Below are 15,109 nucleotides of genomic sequence, written 5' to 3'. Positions count from 1 at the left end.
CTGAGTCCTGAGTCTAACTTTGACACTGCTTAATCTAATTAAAATTATTAATAATCATTTTTATTATTATTTAACACTTATATTGCAGTAGCACTTAAAGGCTGCAACCAGATTGAGGTTTGATTGTGCTAGGTGCTGTAAAAACATCATAAATGACAGTCTTTCCCCCAAAGTACTTAGTCTTAAAGACAATAGGGGAATGAGGCAAAGATGGGCCACAGTGGGCTAGAGAGCGGGGGTAATATTATAGAATATGTATAATTTCTAGTCAATTAGTAATACTTTTCACAAACCTCCATTTGCCTGTCCATTATTATGTTGCAGTTTACTGTATGCCTGGGTGAGTTCTGAAGAAGGAATTAAAGGAAGACAAGGCAGTGGATTTAAGGATTTTGAATGGAATCTTTTACACTTGTAAGGGGCGGCATGGGTGAAAGGGTAAAAGTTCTTTTTGGAGAAGCAGCATAACTGGCCAAGTGGAGGCAGATGTTGATAAGATAAGAAGTCAGATAAGTAGGGAGGGGCTAAATTGTGGATGGTTGTCAAAGAAAGGACTAGACATAAGAAGTGAACCAGGACAGAATGGAGTCACAAAAGCCCATTGACAGGATTTCAAGAAGAGTATGGTTGACAGTGTTGAAAGCAGCCAATAGTCATTGTCATTCATGTTCACCATGAACAGCTTCAACAGGAGAGACTGAGAGCTCCATACCTGAATATCCCATAGCCTAGTGGCTAGGTCACTTTCCTGCACTAAGGAAGACACAAGTTGAAACCCTTCTCCACATTAGGTAGAGGGGGACCTTGAACCCAGGTCCAGTGGTGTAGTCCTAAACTGCAGTGTCTCCCCACCAGCCTGGCACTCTAACCCTCCCCTCCATGCTGATCTAACCCTGTCCAGTCACTTCCACTCTGCTCTAACCCTTCCGACATGGTATGGGGGAGCAGGGCACCATTTGGTTCATTCCAGCTCCATTATGCCATTACCCAGGCGTACTGCTCAGGTATCCCACAGTCCAGTTGAGCTCCCTACTCGCTGAGCTAAAGGTTGTAAGGTAAGCCACCTCCTCCCCACTTGGTTTGTATCTAGGCCTCCTTTGCTTTTATAAAATTGCCCAAAATTGAAACAAAATTTTGAGCCAGGTCAAAATGAAATATTTTGTTTTGACCCCAACTTTTTTTTATTGGCCAAAATTTTTCAAAATTTTTTATTTCAGTTCGACCCAAAAGGATGTTTTTCACAATTATTTTTTAATTGCCAGTGAATCAAAAAATCCATTATTCTCCCAGCTCTAGTCATTAAAGGCCTTAATGAAAGATGTTTCAGGGGAATATGGGATATAAGTCATGTTGGAGGGGGTCTAGAATGGAATTAGAGGAGATGAATGTAATTTCAGTGGTTGTAGATGGCATGCTCAGTGAGTCTGGAGATGTAGAGAAGAAGGGAGATGGAGTGATAATTTGAGGGGGTTCAGTGGTGCATTTTTATATGATGCAATGCATGTTTTTATTGGGAGGGGAAGGAACCTAACAACGGTGAAAGTTTGAGAAGAGTGATGGCAGAAATAAGGGTGGGGGTGTGGGAGGTCAAGAAACAGGAGGGGATGGAATAATGAGGCAAGTGAGAGAGTTAGAAGAAAAAGTATGGAAGCAACTTCAGTGTCTGTGCTGGGAAGAAAGAGGACAGTGTGAGAGAGAGTGATGGGAGAAGGGAGGGGAAAGATACCAAAGGGGAGGGGAAGTCGCATTGGATTTTGTCAGTTTTCTTTTTTAAAGAAACTGACAAGATCCTATGCAGAGAGGAAAGACGGAGAAGGAGTCAGGGAAGATTGTAGGAGGGACTGAAGAGGGGCAAATAAATGGAAAGAACTGTGAGCACTGGAGTGAGAGAGTGGAGAAGAAATGCTTTGGACTAGAAAGATGGCAGCGCTGAAGGGGGAGGATGCAAATTTGTAGCAGAATTAGGCCTTGTCTACACTACAGTTTTGTCGACAAAAGGCAACTTTTGTCAACAAAACTGTAGTGATGTACACACTGCAATGCCCCTCCTGCCGATTTAATTTTCCTGCTATGCTGACAAAATAAAACCACCTCAATGAGAGGCATAGAGCTTTTTGTGACATAGAGTGACACAGTATCAGTGTAGACACTGCATTCGTTACGTCGCCGTAACTGGCCCCTACAAGGTATCCCAAAATGACCAGCCTGACTGCTCTGCTCACCATTTTGAACTCTCATGCCCTGCATCCAGCTACATAGATATGTGCCCCTCCCCTTTCAAAGCCCCAGGAAGCTTTCATATTGCTTAGCATTGAGAGCTCACATAGCTATTGTCCATCTGAGTGTAAGGGGACTGTTGCCCCCTTACTAACATTCAGGGGGGGTGTTTTGGTTGCTAGCTCCCAGCACTGAAAGGGGAAGGGTCGATGGCAAATCAGGAGCCTGAGACTGACAGTCCCCAGGAACAATGGGGAGAGGCCAATGCTCCAGATCAGCCTGATTGACAGGGCGGGCAGGCTAATCGGGGAGTCAGGAGACCAGGGGGGTCCCGTCCTCCGTGTGAACTGGAATGGCCTGAGTCAGACAGAGTGGGGCCGAGCTAAGGAGAGAGCAGGGGCCCGAGCTAAGCTGCTGGGAGCAAAGCTGCAGCCCCAAAGCCAGAGCACAGTCCAGAGAGAGCAGAGCTGCCCTGGGAGCAGAGCTGCCGCAACCAGAGCCAGAGGGGCCAGACAAGCAGCCAGGAAGCAGGTCAGAGCTGGGAGCAGAGTCACAGAAGCAGCCTGCAGAGCAGACCTGTCCTGGGGGCAGAACTGCAGCAACCAGAACCAGAGAGGCCAGAGAAGCAGCCCAGGGAGCTGAAGGCAGAGCAGCAGCAGCAGCTGTGCTGGGGCAGAGTGGAGCTGGGGCTGGAGCAGTCCGGAGCCGGGTGCGGTGAGCAGCTGGGGAGAGGAGGGGGACCCTGGGCAGTGGGCCCAGCACAGGGAGACACCTCAGCCAAGAGGCTCTGCAGGCCAGGCTTGGAGGGGGATCGTAACCCCAACCGGGCAGGGGTGACGCTGGGGAAAAAGAGTCCTGTCACCTAGAGCCTGAGAGCGTGTGGCCACCGCCAGAGCAAGTGTCCAACCCGCTGCGTCTCTGCAGCACAGCCAGGGCCTGAGAAGGAGCCTGGGACCTACAAGGAACAGACTGTGAACTGCCCTGATGTTCCAGAGATACTGTTTGTGATGTTCCCTGCCACAGAGCGGGGTGATGTGTTTTCCTTTAACCTTTCCCATTTTTCCTTATTCTTTTTTTTAAATTAATTGTTAATTAAACAACTTGTATTTGCTTTAAATTGTATGAAATGATCAGTGGGTCAGGGAGGTGCCCAGTGCAGAGAGTACCCCGGAGTGGGGACACCCTAGCCCCTGTCCTGGGTGACCACAGTAGGGTTGGGGGTTGAGCCCCCCAGGAATACTGGGCCCAGCCTTGTCGGGGTTTACGAGGACTCTGCCAGACAAGAGAGTGGAAGGGGAGTCCTCAAGGGCAGGGAGGCCTCTGGGTAAAGGAAGTGGGAGCGAGGACTCAGATCCTTTCGCTAGCCCACTTCACTGGGGTAGTGCAGAAGCCAGGAAAGTTCCCCACAAGACCAGGACCATTCCCCCGCTTACATGAGCATGCCAGCTCCCAGCAGGAAACACTCCAGCCTGGACTACAGGAGAGAGGGTGGATCTCCTTGGTTTGTGGGGAGAGGAGGCTATAGGAGAACTCAGAGGGAATTATGGAATCAAAACATTAACACAGAATCCTGCTCTCTCCAACACTGGGACTGCAGCGGCAGGCAGGCAGGATGGGCTGCTGCTGGGGGGATGGGGAGGGGAAGAGACAGATGTGCTGTGCAGATCTGGGAAGAAAGATGGGGGTTGATAGGAGGGTGTCCTCCTCCCCCCGCATGTGTACCGCTCTTTGCTGAGCTGAGGTGTGGGGAAATGGGGTGTGTGTGCCTGGGTTGGTTGCTTCTGGCTGCTATCTGAACAAGTGTTCAGGCTAGTGAGTGCTATAGTTAGAGACAATGTGCTGACACACTCACTGTCCTCCAACATACACGCTCGCCCAATTCTCTCTTTCTTACACACACTTCTGTGAGCTTCTTGTGTTAGGTAGCAATAGAACTTCCACATTTTCTTTAGTAAAATGTGCATGTTTTATATTACTAATACTAGCACTTTCTACACTATTACAATATAGATATTATGGTGTGTGCAAGGTCAAACTGCATGGAGGGTGCTATTTTAGCATCCTCCATGTGGCATGACCTCACAAGTATGGTATGTCTGAGGTCATGCTGTGTGGAGGATGCCATTTTGTAAAATGGTGTCCTCTGCACACTCGGGATTGCCATGACTCTATCTGCTGATGGAGTGACCCCACTTGGGGTCTCAACCCACAGTCTGGGAACCGCTGGGCTAAACTCTTGTCTAAAGTAGTTTCTCATCTAAAGTGATCTCCCAGCATCTCCAACCAACATGACTGAGATTCCTCTTTTATGAATGCAAAAATCACTGTCCTTTTTGCTTCATCACTGAAGGGAAAAAGGTGTCCTTTTGCCTTCTTATATCCCCCCCCCAAATTCCTTGTTTTGTCCCCAAGTCAGGATTACTCCCCATGGTTTATTCCCTGCATGTGCTGGCTCCATGCTGCCTTCACATCCTCATGTTGACTCCGTATGCAAACAGGCTTCCATTGTGTTGGCTTACAATGCTTATTTTACACAAGAACCAAGGCAGAAAGGTGAATATACACTTTGTCTGGCCAAATCTGCTTATCAACCCTGCTTTGATTCAGACATTAGCAGATATTCTCCAGTGTATATAGACACAAATCTTTAAATATCATCCATACATATATCCCACAACAATTATGAGGATCAGCGTGGCACAAGCTTTTATTAGAGGACTCACTTGACCCTTTTTGGATAAATACTATGACAGCAATATTTGAGGTGCAGTGAGTTTGTCAGGCTTGTCAGAAGTTACTGTTATAGAACAATGAACCCTTTGCAAATTGGCATTGAGGGGTTCTTAGTGTCACAAACCTATAACGAGAAACCCAGTAAAATAAAAATCAAGACAAACTTTCACTCCTCTTAGTCTTTTTTCATTCCTTGGGAAGGGGAAAATTCTCTGTCTTGAGTACTCCTGCACTGGGCTCCCAGTCACGCAGGTTTCTTTTTACACAGCCAGTTCCTAGGTAATCTACATCCAGAGGTAGAGATAATATTTGTTTCAACATAAGCACATTCACCAGAATCTTTTACTTCCAACCTGTAAGTGAGGATAAAAAAATTATCCATTTAAAATTTATGATCAGATAATTGCGCTCAAGGATGCTTTGCTGATAACTGCTCTTCTTGAGGGGTCAAGTTGTTCATCTTATTTTTATTTTCTATTTTCCTCTCATTTTTAGTTTATATTTATTTTGAAGTACATGCAGATTAAGGGAAAGGGAGGAGATACTGTAGTTAAAGAAGCATGCACCTAAATGAACAAATTGAGTCATAAAATTCTGACTCTTCTGGGATGATGACAAAACCTGTCTCATAAGTAGATTCATATCCCATCTGGAGCAGTGACTTGAACTTAGGTGTCCCACCTCTAAGGTGAGTGCCCAGAGTACTCGGTTATAGAGTCAATCTTTCTCTCTCTCTCTCTGGCCCAGTGAATATTTGATTATTTATATAAAGTGGAACAGCTTCAACAGGAAAGGTTGAGGAAATCCGAACCTGGAGTGCCCAATAACCTCAGGGTTAGGGTAGTCACTTGTACTCTGGGCCACACCATTCCCAGTCAGGTTACCCACGACTGTCTCTTGTACAAAGCCCGACCTACTAGGTATGCACGCCTACCGGATTGGGGTAAAATAGGTGGGGGAGCACCTACTTTGCGAATCCGACTAGGCCTCATGTATTCGCTAGGGCACTGAGCTGGAGTCCGTTGGAAACAATAGTATTTGATCATGTAATTAAAGACTGTTTCATAATAGATACACACAGGAGGGGCAAATTAGAATTACACAGGCAACTTTATAGGTGGCATTTCCTAACTTCTAAGTGCTTGACTTTGCAACCTTAACAATGTTCTTTTAACAGTTTTTGTGTGTTGTGTGTGTATATATAATTTATTAGACTTTATAAAAGCATCTATTAACACAGTACATCTACACTACAGTGCTTATTGCTGCGCAGATGCACCGATGCAGCTGCACCGCTGTAGTGCTTGTGGTGGAGACTTTCTAAGCCAACGGGAGAGGTGGTGGCTATGTTGTCAGCAGAAGCTCTCCTGCCGACATAGTGCTGTCTACACCGGCACTTAAGTCAGTATAACTTTCATTGCTCAGGGGTGTGGATTATTCACATCCCTGAGTGAAGTAAGTTATACCCAAGGAACTTTGTAGTACAGACAAAGTCTAAGTGGTATATTTGTTATGTCTCTTCATTCATCTTTCCCTTTGCGTGTCTTTGTTGGTGTTCCTCAGATTCTGTCCTGTGTTTAACCTCACAACACGCCTGTGAAGAGTAACATTTTACACATGTGGAACGGATGCACAAAGAGATTAAATAAATTTGGCCCAGGTCACTCTGGGGGTTGTGGAAAAGCAGGGAAGTGAGGCTGCGTCTTACAAGTCCCAGACAAACACTTTTGCCACTGGACTAACCTTGCCTTATGTCTTACAGCTTTCTCCATATGAACTTTTCCTCCCCAACCTTGGGCTGTATTAGTATTACCATTGTTTGCCCTATATTTGCCGCTTTCTTCCCCATGTCTGTTTACCCACCTCTTTTTTTCTTTTTAAAGTTTCAAGGATTTTAATTAATGTTTTTACTGTGTTACTGAACAATACCTCAAGTGCCTTGTCTGGGGAGGAGGATGGATACTACTCTATAAATAAATGTATTACTTGCAATTTCATCCTGCAGAAAAATAGCAAATGTACTAATGTGTCCTTCAGTACTTTTTTTTAAAAAAGGTCAGGGAAGAAAAAAATAGATAATAAAAAACAGTTCCTTTTATCCTGCAATATAGATTCATTTTTTAATTTCATAGCATACTACACAAATCAAAGTGCTTGTTAAAATTACAGCCTCTATTCATGGAGTAATAACTTCATCCACCATTAAAATACATTCTCTCTTCACTTAAGTGCTGACAGCTGCTTTGTATTGTAATGGGTTTGGTAGCATACAACAGATCCAAGGACAAGGAGGGATAAAGACTACTGTTATACTGAGAAGTACTGGTGACTGCTTGGACCACAAACCTGAGACTGGGTGTAAATGCACACTTTAACTCATCCTGAAAGTATATTAATTAATCAGAAGGCCTGCACTTAAGACAAAAGGGTGTTGTGAACCTGCCCACGATTTTGGAGTGAATGGGTGGATGGGGTTTGCTGAATGAGGGGGTGGAGGGGAACATGGGATGGGTGTGAAGGCAGAACAAACAAACTGAAAATGGACAAGAACAGACTCAGAGCAGAGAGGCAGAGACAAAAAGGAAGAAGGCCAAGAAGCTGCTAATAAGTACAAAGGGACCCTGGAAAAAGAGAGGACAAGAAAGCTGGGCTGTCATGGGGATGGGTGGGGTGCTTCAGCTAGAGCCTGGCTGCCCCCAAGGCTCCCCGCTTCCAGCTGGGCTGCACCCACCCCACTCCCTGCTCGGAGCCTGGCTGCCCCCTGGGTCCCAGCTCCCCACTTCCAGCCCAACTGCTGCCTGGGCTCCCCACTCCAAGTCTGGCTGTGAACATCCGGTTCACACTCTCCAATTCCAGCTGGGTTGCTGCCTGGAGGCTCCTGGCTCCCTGCTTCGCACACGGAGCCCAGCTGTACCAAGGCTCCCAGCTCCCCATTGGGAGCCCAGGGGGCCAGCTAGACTCCTGGCAGTGGAGAGCTGGGGGCAGGTTCATCTACCAATGTGATATGTGCCAGCAATGCCCCTCTGCCATGTACATTGGCCAAACTGGACAGTCTCTACGCAAAAGAATTAATGGACACAAATCTGACATCAGGAATCATAATACTCAAAAACCAGTGGGAGAACACTTTAACCTGTCTGGCCATTCAATGACAGACCTGCGGGTGGCTATCTTACAACAGAAAAACTTCAAAAACAGACTCCAACGAGAGACTACTGAGCTGGAATTGATATACAAACTAGATACAATCAACTCAGGATTGAATAAGGACTGGGAATGGCTGAGCCATTACAAACATTGAATCTCTCTCCCCTTGTAAGTATTCTCACACTTCTTATCAAACTGTCTGTACTGGGCTAGCTTGATTATCACTTCAAAAAAAATTTTTTCCTCTTACTTAATTGGCCTCTCAGAGTTCGTAAGACAACTCCCACCTGTTCATGCTCTCTGGATGTGTGTGTATATATCTCCTCAATATATGTTCCACCCTATATGCATCCGAAGAAGTGGGCAGTAGCCCATGAAAGCTTATGCTCTAATAAATTTGTTAGTCTCTAAGGTGCCACAAGTACTCCTGTTCTTTTTGCGGATCTAGACTAACACGGCTGCTACTCCGAAATGTAAAAGGAGGAGCTGCAGTTTCCGTGTTAACATGCAGCATAAACTCAACTACCCCACCCCCCACCCACAAACACCCAATTCTCTGGGATGATCACTTCACTCCTCCCCCCCACCGTGTGGCTAACAGCGGGGAACATTTCTGTTCAGCCAAGCAGGAACGGGCACCTCTGAATGTCCCCTTAATAAAATCACCCCATTTCAACCAGGTGACTCTGAATGATATCACTCTCCTGAGGATAACAAAGAGAGCTAAGGAATGGATGTTGTCTGCATGCCAACAAACACCGGGACCATACGCTGCCATGCTTTGTTATGCAATGATTCCAGACTACGTGCTACTGGCTTGGCGTGGTAAAGTGTCCTACCATGGTGGACGGGATAAGGCAGCCCTCCACAGAAACCTTTTGCAAAGGCTTTGGGAGTACATGAAGGAGAGCTTTCTGGAGATATCCCTGGAGGATTTCTGCACCATCCCTGTACACGTTAACAGACTTTTCCAGTAGCTGTACTGGCCGCAATTGCCAGGGCAAATTAATCATTAAACACGCTTGCTTTTAAACCATGTGTAATATTTACAAAGGTACACTCCAGAGGTCCCTTGTGTGCCCTCGGGATCTTGGAGCACGACTTGGGTGAGTTCGGGGGTTACTGGTTCCAGGTCCAGGGTGATAAACATATCCTGGCTGTTGGGAAAACCGGTTTCTCAGCTTCCTTGCTGTGAGCTATCTTCATTGTCTTCATCATCATCTTCCTCGTACCCCGAACCCGCTTCCCTGTTGCGTGATTCTCCATTGATGGAGTCAAAGCACACGGTTGGGGTAGTGGTGGCTGCACCCCTAGCATGGCATGCAGCTCCGCGTAGAAGCGGCATGTCTGCGGCTCTGCCCCGGACCTTCCGTTTGCCTCTCTGGCTTTGTGGTAGGCTTGCCTTAGCTCCTTAATTTTCACGCGGCACTGCTGTGCGTACCTGTTATGGCCTCTGTCCTTCATGGCCTTTGAGACTTTTTCTAATATTTTTGCCATTTCGTTTACTGCTACGGCGTTCAGCTAGCACTGATTTGTCTCCCCATATGGTGAGCAGATCCCGTACCTCCCGTTCAGTCCATGCTGGAAATCTTTTGCGATCCTGGGACTCCATCATGGTTACCTGTGCTGATGAGCTCTGTGTGGTCACCTGTGCACTCCACGCTGGGCAAACAGGAAATGAAATTCAAAAGTTCACGGGGCTTTTCCTGTCTACCTGGTCAGTGCATCTGAGTTGAGAGCGCTGTCCAGAGCGGTCACAATGAAGCACTGTGGGATAGCTCCCAGAGGCCAATAACGTCAAATTCTGTCCACACTACCCCAAATCCGACCTGCAAAGGCCGATTTCAGCGACAATCCCCTCGTCGGAGGTAAAGTAAAGAAACCGGTTTAAAAGGCCCTTTAAGTCGAAAAAAAAAGGGCTTCGTCGTGTGGACATGTCCAGGCTTAATTCGATTTAACGCTGCTAAATTCGACCTAAACTCGTAGTGTAGACCAGGCCTTAGAGGCTCCCAGAGGGTAGTGTGTAACTTTCCCAGATTACTGGATAGGGGCTTGAGCTGGTTCTGTGTTTGTGTTGTTGAAAAGGAACCCCTAGATATTGAACCTGGCTCTGGTTTCTGCCAACTCCGCCTGGCAGAATGGTTACATTCTAGTAAGGCTAATTCAGGGAAGAGAGAATAATAGACTTGGACAAGTACATAATTTTTTCCAGTCAATAAAAACAAATCTATGCTTTCTTTGCAGCAGGGGGTTATATTTCTTGAGACACCAACATTTGACTTGGCCTATATTTTTGTCACGTGTGACAAGACTGGACAGCTTCACTGTTAATTTGAAGCCAGTATAAAATGTCTCTGGTCCTTCTCTTATGATTTTTAATCCATAAATGACCTTCATATATCCTTTTTAAACATTTTTTTTGTTTTACCTTAAGAATCCCCATGAAGGTGCCTTTAAACAAAATCCTGTCTAATACTAAAAGCTCTCCCTTAAATTGATGATAGGTTCTAGGACTACACTGTCCCAGCCATCATATGCTAATATAACCTTCATTACATTCTGCATGTTCTCAGCCTGAGCAGTAGCTCTGGCAATCACAGTCCATATTTAGTCTTAGACTGGAGAGGTTTTGTTTAAAAAAAAAAAAAAAAAATTGAATGAACATGCCTAAATCTCAACTTTGCTTCACTGCACTTTTGTCAAATGCTCTCAAAAGTGTGTCTGCAACCACCACATCTTTCCCAGGTTCAATTTGCGGACCATATATTTGTAACTGAAAAAAAAATTAATTTCCGTATTTTTATTGGCGTGGATGAGCAGGTTACAGGCCCCTTTTGGCAATAATAATAGTGGTTTATGGACATTTTCAGCTAACACCGGCATCCCCATAAATAAAGACATGGAACTTTTTGCACCCATGTACTAAGATCAAAGTCACCTCCTATTGACTCTCTGTTTTTGTTAGCACCTCTGACACATACATCACTGGTCTCTAATTTTGACTATATCATCTGTAAGAGGAATTTACCAGTACCTTCTTCAGAGGCAACCTCTGGACAACATTGTTTTGTGCTTCCTGTCATAGTACTTTAGGACTTGGGCCTCTTTAATTAACTCCTTCAGTTTCTCAAACTGTTTATTAGAATTTGCAACCCATGTCCAGTGGATATCTTTGCAGAATAGCAGTTTCAGGTTACTGGTTTGAGCAGCTAGATTAGGCATAGATTCCCCTACATAGTTCCCCATTCCAAAGAATCTTTGTACCCTTTCCTTGTCTAGGGGCAGGCATGTTGGTGATGGCCTCAACTGTACTGTGATCTATCTCTACACCTTGCTGAGCTAACGTCTCTCGCAGGAATGCTTATATCCATTACATGACATTTAGATTTTTGGTTGCTTAGCTTTAGCCCAGCTGCTTGGGCCCTTTCCAAAGCAGCCTGGAGCTGCTGGTCATGCCCTTGTCCTGTTCCCCCCTTCCCCCCCCCCACCCTGCGATCAAAATGTCCTCTATATAAACCTCAGTGCCCTCTAAACTCCTCAAAAATTTGGTGTATTTTTCAGTGAAACATGTCGGGTGTAAACAACCCAAATGGCACTCTGTGGAAATAGTGTCTCCCCAAGGGTGTTGAATGTACACAAACCTATGCTCTGTTTTTCTAAGGGCACCTGCCATAACCCTGCTGATGCATTAAATGTAGAAAAATATTTAGCATCAGCCATTTCCCCAAAATTCCTCCTCTTCTACTTGTTCTATGATTCCCAAAGCAATGAACCTATCACGGGCAGCTCGTCACTCCTCCATTTAGTGAGGCTGTGTATGCTCGGACCGTGGCCCCAGACCAAGGAATGCTCCAATTCAACCTCCTCCCCTGGAGGCCCCGCCCATGCTCTATCCCCAGTCCTGCTCAGTCCCCACCCCGAGGCTCTCCTACCTGCTGCTCGTGCCTCTTCGCTGCCTCCCCCGCCTGCCGCTCACGCTGCCCCCTCCCTCGGTCCCACCCACCCACCTGCCAGCCGGCTGCTCACTGCTCACATGAGCCTCTTCACCCCCTCCTATGAGTGGGAAGGGGACAGCAAGAGGCCGACCCTCGGGAGACGAGAACAAGCAGGACCAGGGCCTTGGGGCGGAGCGCAGGCACACATCCTTTCAGTGGCAACTCCAAAGGTGGCCTCTTATACCCGCCGCCTTTGGAACCTATCCAGTTCTTCTGAGTGGTGGTGGATGCAAGTCCTGTAACAATTCTATTTCCAGTACCCTATAGCCTGCCCCAGTCCTCAAAAGATGTGTACCAAAGTTAGCCGGGTAGAGACTGCACTAGGGCAAAGCTTTTTTTTTTTAATACTGCTGTGAACTGGTATCTTGTCAGGAGGCTGCCCTCCCAGTGTGAAGAGTTAAAATCCATGTGCATTTTATATAACAACCAGATATATGGATTGTGCCAGCTCTGTTCCAGACCCAAAGTCCAGAGTATGGTCAAGAGACCAGAGGCCTAGCAAATAGTGATCAGCTAAGAGAAAGCTGGGGTAAACAGATAATCTTGTTTTGCTAAAATAAGACTAGTCAGCAAATTGCCAGGTGTTGGAGCTAAGAACTAAATAATTGTGTCTTAGGCCTGGTCTACACTAGGAGGTTATGTCGAATTTAGCAGCATTAAATCGAATTAACCCTGCACCCGTCCACACAACGAAGCTCTTTAGTTCGACATAGAGGTCTCTTTAATTCGATTTCTGTACTCCTCCCCGGTGAGGGGAGTAGCGCTAAATTCGACATGGCCATGTCGAATTAGGGTAGGTGTGGATGGAATTTGACGCTAATAGCTCCGGGAGCTATCCCACAGTGCACCACTCTGTAGACGCTCTGGACAGCAGTCCGAGCTCGGATGCTCTGACCAGCCACACAGGAAAAGCCCCGGGAAAATTTGAATTCCTTTTCCTGTCTGGCCAGTTTGAATCTCATTTCCTGTTTGGACATCGTGGTGAGCTCAGCAGCACTGGCAACGATGCAGAGCTCTCCAGCAGAGGTGACCATGCAATCGCAGAATAGAAAGAGGGCCCCAGCATGGACTGATCGGGAAGTCTTGGATCTGATCGCTGTGTGGGGCGATGAGTCCGTGCTTTCGGAGCTGGATCCCTTACCAACCCTCCCAAGGCGTTAACCCTGACCCTGAATCAGGGGAAGGATCAGTTGGTAAGTGTTTTAAACATGTAAACATTTATTTTGATCAGAACAGGAATGGAATATTAAAAATGGGTTTTGCATGATTACTTTGCCCTAGGCGCTCTACTTTTTAGTCTTTGCCAGTGCAGCTACTGGAAAATTCTGTCAATATGTCCGGGGATAGAGCAGAAATCCTCCAGGGACATCTCCACGAAGCTCTCCTGGAGGTAATTTGAAAGCCTTTGCATTAGGTTCCTGGGGAGAGCGGCCTTATTTCCATGGTAGGAAACTTTTCTGCGCCAGGCTAGCAGCAAGTACTCCGGGATCAGTGCCTTGCACAGCATGGCCGCATACGGTCCTGGTTTTTGCTGGCATTCACGCAGCATCCGGTCTTTCTCTGTGTCCGAAATCCTCATCAGAGTGATATCACTCATGGTGACCTACTTTAAATTAGGGGAATGTTAGTATTGGGACTGATTGCCTGTTCCTTTACAGAACTGTAACCGGCGGTTTACAGCCACGCGGTGGAGGCAGGACAGGGGCAGCATACAGGGATCTTTCCCGGGGACAGCCACGAGGGGGGTGGGACAGGGGCAGAGATCATGCTGGCGGGATTGCCGGCAGCAGGAACTGGCCAACGCTAGGGGTATTGCTTTGAACGTGAAAGGAGGGCACTGCTATAAATTAAGCTTTCAGCAGCCAAAAGTCTACAGCTTACCATGTCCGCCTGCTACCCGAATTCCGCTGTCCTGCTCCGCTTGTGTGATCTGTATTCCAAGACCCCAGGCACTGAATGGGAAGGTCGAAAATTCGACCTTGTCCTGAGTGCGCATGTGATAGGTGCTGTGCATGGTCTTGTTCACAGAGAAAGACTATGTTCATTGTTCACAAAAATGTATCTTTGTGAGGAATTCACTCCCTTTTTCCCATCCCACAGCTGCGAGTGTCTCCCGAGCTACCCCGGCATCCCCCTCCCAGAGGCTGGCGCAGATTAAGCGCCGAAAGAGAAGGACATGGGACGAGATGTTCCCCGAACTTATGGGCTGCTCCCGAGCCGAGGCGGCACAGCAGACCCAGTGGAGGGAGAACATGTCGCAATATCAGCAATCACACAGCGAACGGGAGGACAGGTGGCGGCAGGAAGACCAGCAGGTGACTCAAACGCTGCTTGGACTAATGAGGGAGCAAACGGACACGCTACGGCGCCTTGTGGATGTTCTGCAGGACCGGAGGCAGGAGGGCAGAGCCCCGCTGCAGTCTATCTATAACTGCCCTCCCCCGCCACAAAGTCCCATCCCTCCCTCACCCAAAGTCCTAAGAAGGAGGGGCAGCAGGGGCCGTGAAAACAGTCACTCCACCCCTGCAGACTGCTCAAGTACCAGACGTCTCTCATTCCCAAAGTTTTGATAAGTCCTTTCCTTCACTCCAAAAGCACCTCACCCAAGCCCCCGTCCCAGTGTCATCCCCTAACTGTGTAGTTGTTAATAAAAAATATGTTTTTGTTAATTACTGTTTCTGTCAGGTTCTTTTACAGGACAGTGTGTTTGAAGCGGGGAAAGGGGGTTGGTAATTGGAGAGGACAGTCACCTTTACCAGGGTACAGACACGGAGGCAGGTTCAGCAGCAGGTCACACATTGCAGTCACTAGGCACTCTGGTCAGTCTGGGAGGTAGTTTTCATGTTCTGTGTGTGGGGGCTATGTGAGTTTGTGGCGGGGAGGGCGGTTACAGATCTTATGCAGTGGTCCTTAGCCGGGATGACAGAGCCACGCAGCAGGGGATCTGTAATCATCCTCCCCCGCCAAAGTCACATAGTCCCCACACACAGAGCCCTGAAAAGGAGGGGTGGCAGACT

The sequence above is a fragment of the Chrysemys picta genome, chromosome 1, assembly GCF_011386835.1.
Source record: "Chrysemys picta bellii isolate R12L10 chromosome 1, ASM1138683v2, whole genome shotgun sequence".
NCBI classification, from domain to species: Eukaryota; Metazoa; Chordata; order Testudines; family Emydidae; genus Chrysemys; species Chrysemys picta.
Note: the sequence above shows the minus strand (reverse complement) of the source record.